Source organism: Oncorhynchus mykiss, chromosome 13, assembly GCF_013265735.2.
Source record: "Oncorhynchus mykiss isolate Arlee chromosome 13, USDA_OmykA_1.1, whole genome shotgun sequence".
Classification (NCBI taxonomy): Eukaryota; Metazoa; Chordata; class Actinopteri; order Salmoniformes; family Salmonidae; genus Oncorhynchus; species Oncorhynchus mykiss.
This window is the reverse complement of record NC_048577.1, coordinates 71,403,921-71,409,920: the sequence shown is the minus strand read 5'-3', so window position 1 is coordinate 71,409,920 and position 6,000 is coordinate 71,403,921. Positions and strand designations below refer to the sequence as shown.

Genomic DNA, 6,000 nt, shown 5'->3' with positions numbered 1-6,000 from the left:
ACACCGTTCTCTGAAAGGAGATGGAGGAACACGACACCGTTCTCTGAAAGGAGATGGAGGAACACGACACTGTTCTCTGAAAGGAGACGGAGGAACACGACACTGTTCTCTGAAAGGAGACGGAGGGACACGACACCGTTCTCTGAAAGGAGATGGAGGAACACGACACCGTTCTCTGAAAGGAGACGGAGGAACACGACACTGTTCTCTGAAAGGAGATGGAGGGACACGACACCGTTCTCTGAAAGGAAGGAGAGGACTAAAAGGAGAGGAAGACCAGGAGAGAGGAGTGAAAATACCTCCATATTCTCATTTATTCTCCTCTGAGCCCCTACTGAACTAATTTGGACTGAGTGTGTGTGTGTGTGAATGTGTGTGTGTGTGCGAGCGAGCGTGTGTGGGTTTTCTTCTGTGCCATGTCTGTATCTCAGCTCTGCTGGATGACAAAGGGGGTGCATCACGATAACATCTCCTTTCTCCTGAAGTGTACACTCGTTCACTACTTTCCACAAATCTAAAAGCATTGGATTGGGAGAGCCGTAGTGGGAATTTCCACCATGTTTCTGATACCAGTCATTTCCTTTTCAATCAGTGACAGGAAGTGAAGACACGGGGAGGAAGGAGAGATAATTGGCATGTACAGTAGCCAGGGATGGTATTCATCTCCCTGTTTACCCTGTAGAACTCTCTACTCTTCATGTGCTTTACATGTGACAGAGGACAATTCTAAGTTAACTATTTATTCAAGTTTATATTATATTAATTAAACAGTTTTTTTGTTGTTGTCAAATGACTGATGTTTACATTCGGCATCCTATTCCCTACATACTGTCTATGGACGCTGGTCAAAAGTAGTGCACTATGTAGGGAATAGGGTGCTGTTTTGGAGGCGATCATGCTGAGGGGGGGGCAGAGAACCTGCTGTCTTGATTTCCAAAGACCCTCAACCCCCTGTTGTCATGGCATCAGACATGTTGTTCTGTTCGGGGCTCCATCTCAATACTCTAAAGAGGCTTGTCTTCCCCTCTCCTCTTGCTTCCTCCGGGAAAGGAGCTTAATAACAGGGATACGTAGGCAATGAGACCTGCTAGCATGCTAGCAGATAGCGCAACGACTGGAAGTCTATGGGTAACGCTAGTTAGCATCGGTTCGCAAAACTACCTGCAGCACACCATGTGTGTCTTGGAGTCCTTCTTGGGTGGGCAGAGCTGACACCTCTTCCTCTTACTTGCCCCGGTGGCGGGGGCAGCGAGTGGGGCAGCGGCGGGCCCCTCGCGCTGTTGATCACGAGCCGCCGTAGCACTCTGTAGGACTTTGACAAGTGCTGACGCCTCTTCAGTGAGGGGGAGATGCTGCCTTCTTTGGATCAGCGGCTTCACAAGTGCCTTTCCCAGCTGCTCCAGGAACACCCTGCGCTTGTTCCGCTTGCGAGGCATCCAGTCAGGCTTGATCTCTCGCCATATGACAAAGGCGTTGTAGGAGGACACGTCAAGGATGTTGTGGAAGACGAGCAGGGGCCAGCGGGCAGTCATCCGTCTGCAGCTGTAGGTGCTGACCACCTTGTCTAGGTTGTCCACGCCGCCCTTGTTGCAGTTGTAGTCTAGGATGAGGGCCGGTTTCCTGTCGCAGCGATCGCTAATGTGGCCCTCTGTGTGCAGCGTGCTCAAAAGTAGCACGTTCTTGTTTCTCTTTGCCAGGTAGGACACCAGAGTGGCGGTGGGCGTGAAACCTGGAGGACAGGACCTGTCTGCCCCTGGACTCGAGCAGCGCGGGCGGGAGCTCGGCCTTGTTCTTTCTCACCGTGCCCACCATGGTGAGGTTCCTCTCGAGGAGCCGCTGGCCCAGGTCGTAGGAGGTGAAGAAGTTGTCGCAGGTGACGTTGCGACCGCTCAGCCCCGTTGTCAGATCGAGGACAACGCGCATCCCCTGGTTCTTCTCGGGGCCTCCGCTGGCCGCCTTGCTGGTGTACACTTGCATCTTCCAAGCGTAGCTGGACTTGGCATCGCAGGCCACCCACGACTTGATGCCTTATTTCGCCGGCTTGCTGGGGATGTACTGACGGAAAGGACAGCGGCCTTTTGGAAAGTTGCTCGTCCACCGTCACGTCGGGCCCCGGGTTGTAGAGGGCCGGCAGCCGCGCCTCCCACAGGTCCCAGACCTCCCGTATGGCTGCGAGTTTGTCCGTGGCGAGTGGGTCTCGACTGGCGGTCGTTGAATCGCAGCAGCCTCGAGTACCTGTGAAAGACCTTGAGCGGCATGGTGGCTCGGAACACGGTCCTGCCGCTCTCGGCGTCCCACAGGCTTGCCGCGGCCTCGCCTCGGGACCTGTAGACGCCCGCTAGGATCAGCAGCCCTACGTAGGCGCGCAGGTCCGTGGCGTCCATGGGTCGCCAGCCGTCGCCGTATTTTCTGGCCCCGTGCAGGTTCGTCATTTCCACAATTATCCTTTCTATCGCCGGTGTGACAAAAAGGTGGAAGGCGGACTCGATGTCGCGGCATAGGCCGTGGGGCCCGGAGTCTGGTCCGGCCCGGCGTGGCAGATTGCGAGGGCCCCGCGGTGGTGGCCGTAGGCCACGGGGGACCACTTGATTTTGCCATTTTTCGACAGCAACGGCGTCTCCCGTTGGTCCGGGGCCGAGGAGATCTCTTCCTCGCGTCGGTCCTCGGGTGCTTCCTCGGGCGCTTCCTCGGGCTCTTCCTCAGAAGAGGGAGAAGAAGCATCGTCGACCTCGCGGCGCTCGGGGTTGTATTCCTCCCCGTCTTCGTCTTCCGAAACCTCTTCCTCCTCCTCCTGGCAATCTGAGTCTTCTTGGTCCACGCTGGACAAGATCTGTTCTAGAACCTGCGCGGCCGTAAAACGCACAGCCATGGCCGCTCGGCTCCACTGATCGGGTCCGCTGAACGGTGGGGAAGAGCGCACTTGGCACGGGTGGGGAGCCGGTCACTTTGTGTGTGTGGGTGGGTGCCGCTGACAATATTAGTATCCTCTCTACGTAGGTCCGGCCGGCCGGCTTATGCGGGAGACCGAGACCCGAAAATGCATGAGGCTCGCTTGCGCGCTTGTGTGTAGCCGTGTGCAGTTGACCCACCCCACCACTCGGCTGCTCTCTAGCACACAGCGAAGCACGTATGGACCTGTGTAGCGGCTGGCTGGGTTGCTCTGACCCACGAGCGCAGAGCGCAGAGCGGGGGGAGCCGGGCACAACCTCGCCACACTCGCAGACACTCTACAGAGCACAGAGCGCGAGCCCTGGAAACACAGGACCTGGGTCGCTCTGACCCACGAGCGCAGAGAGCAGAGCACAACTATAACACTTGGCTGCTCTCTAGCACACAGCGGGGCATGTCCGGACCTGTGTAGTGGCTGGCTGGGTCCCTCTGACCCAAGAGCGCAGAGCGGGGAGCCAGGCACAGCCTCGCCACACTCGCAGACTCTCTACTACACTCAATGGCACACGCCTCGCCAGTGGCTGGCACGGTCGCTCTGACTCCCCAGCGCAGAGCAGGAGCCCTGGAAACACAGGGTCTGGGTCGCTCTGACCCGCAAGCACAGAGCACAGAAAGGGGAGCCCTCCACACACAGGACCTGGGTCACCCTGACCCCAGGACCACGGGAGGGTTAAGGAAAAGAAGTGAGGAGAGGAGCTTGAGGAGAGGAGGTGAGGAAGCCTCTGTAGACTATTGAGATGCAACCCTATGACTGTGGTCTACTGCCACCCACAGGCTACATCCCAAATGGAATCCTATTCTGTATATATAGTGCACTACTGTTGATCTGAAAACTATGGGCCCTTTTCCCTATATTGTACATTACTTGACCAGAGTCCTACCTTGTACAGTCAGTAGCCGGTTAGTCAGTCAGTAACATTATAGACAGGATCACTGGGTCTGGATGCAACATTATAGACAGGATCACTGGGTCTGGATGTAACATTATAGACAGGATCACTGGGTCTGGATGCAACATTATAGACAGGATCACTGGGTCTGGATGTAACACATGTACAGCGATGTCACATGACCTTTAAAAAGCCTTGACCTTCTCACTTTTGACCTCAGTAGTATACATGGCTACGATTGGCAAAACCCCAAAGAACATTGAGCCAGTGAGACGTCTGGTCCTGAGGCACCCTCTCCGCAGGGCGGGGCCAACAAGCAGGCCAGGCTGTCTGGTTTCAACACACCCTAAAAGGCCTTTCACTGCTGGGACCAACCGACATGGCTAACCTTCAATGAAATACGCTCTTGTGTGATGAGCAACCTTGCTTAGGCTTTAGCTCAACAGGCTAACACAGTTTTGCAGCGCACAGTCGACCCAGGTTCAAACCCACACTGACCTCAGAAAAAAACACTGTTGCTTAGTTACCTCTTGTGTCCATGGGAACAATTCAACTTTTAATTTACAGTTTCAGTCGCAGACATTTTTAAAAGGTAGACTGAGCTAAATGACGTGACGCCACGAGCAGCACCCGCAGATATTGAGATGAGCGAGATGCAACACTTCTCTCTCTCTCACACCAGTCACACACAGTATCTGCGCATGTGCACAGGTTTGCTTCACGCTGTTCGCAGCCCGGTAGCCAGGGGACCAAAACAGCGGACAAGTTGAGCATCACGCTTCAACACTCTCAAGTTCGAGCCGCTGTGCCGTTTACTTTCTGCATGTACGTCATATTGCTGAGTCTACCTTTAAATTAAACGTATTTAATAAAATATTCCACAGATGTTTTTTTATGATGTACAATAGCTATTTTAGTATGAATTATTTAAAAAAATAAAAATACAAAAAATTTAAATAAATATGTATTTTGTGACGTTATATGTTTTTTAAAGTACAGTTTATAACATTAAGTTATGGAAAAGTGTCTAACAAAATGGATGGAGAAAAGGGCTTTGTATTAGTTCCAATGGCTCCATATTCCCTATATAGTACACTACTGTTGATCAGGGCCTATTCCCTATATAGTACATTACTGTTGACCAGGGCCTATAGGGCCCTATTCCCTATATAGTACACTACTGTTGACCAGGGCCTATAGGGCCTTATTTCCTATATAGTACACTACTGTTGACCCGGACGTATAGGGCTCTGATTGAAAGTAGTATGCTGTATAGGGAATCATTTGGGATCGCAGACTCAGTACTACAAGTCACGTGACTGTTTTAAAGAGCCCTGTAAGATGTTATGATAACGTTGTGACTATGTTGTCTGGCCGTTACGATAGTGGTGACATGACATCAGCTCAACGTTGGTTAGCCTCTCTTTCTTTCTCTCAGTAATGTTTTTGCTCTACAGTCTCTACATCGCTCTACTCTCCTTTGCTCTTCCTTTCTGCACTCTCCCCTCTCTCTTCCTCCCCCTCTCTTTGCCACCCACACCCTCCCTATTTCTCTGATGGGGTGGTGGGCTGTGCCTTAGCTGTTCTCCTGTCTAAGGGCTCTAATTCAATCTATATCGCTGAAGTTCAGCGTTTACAGTGCGATTGAAATGTAAAGGCTATGTTCGTTAGCTGAGACTGCATTCCCGGTAAATTCTGCACATGTTGGCTCAATCAGGAAATGATCTTCACGTTTCTATGGAGCGATCTGTAAGGCTTCGGCTTCAGACTGACTAGAGCCCTCAGGGTTTGGGATTCAATCAAAGACGCATTCCGTCTGCGGAGAAAGCATTTGTGATAAACGCTACGAATGTTGTGGCTCAAGCGTATTTGACCTGTAAAAGTTAAAGTTACAGTGAGCTTGTGGACAACGCGGCCGGAGTTCATTCTCAACCTTCTGTCTGTGACAAACAAACACCTCTGATGTTGTTGATGCCTTCTGGATTCACTTGTGGTTGGTGTCTACATTTTGAAATAAATTAAGGAAATAAGACCGTTTGTCATCTTGATTTCAGTCAGTCAGTCAGCCAATCAGTGAGCCAGTTATTTAATCAGTCAGTCAGCCAATCATTGAGCCAGTTATTTAATCAGTCAGTAAGTCAGTTATGTAATCAGTCAGCCA

General features: G+C 51.9%; 1 pseudogene; it reads right to left on the bottom strand.

Moving 5' to 3' along the window:
• Positions 1-1,157: 1,157 nt before the first annotated feature.
• Positions 1,158-4,673, bottom strand: LOC110485335 (annotated as a pseudogene).
• Positions 4,674-6,000: the final 1,327 nt, after the last annotated feature.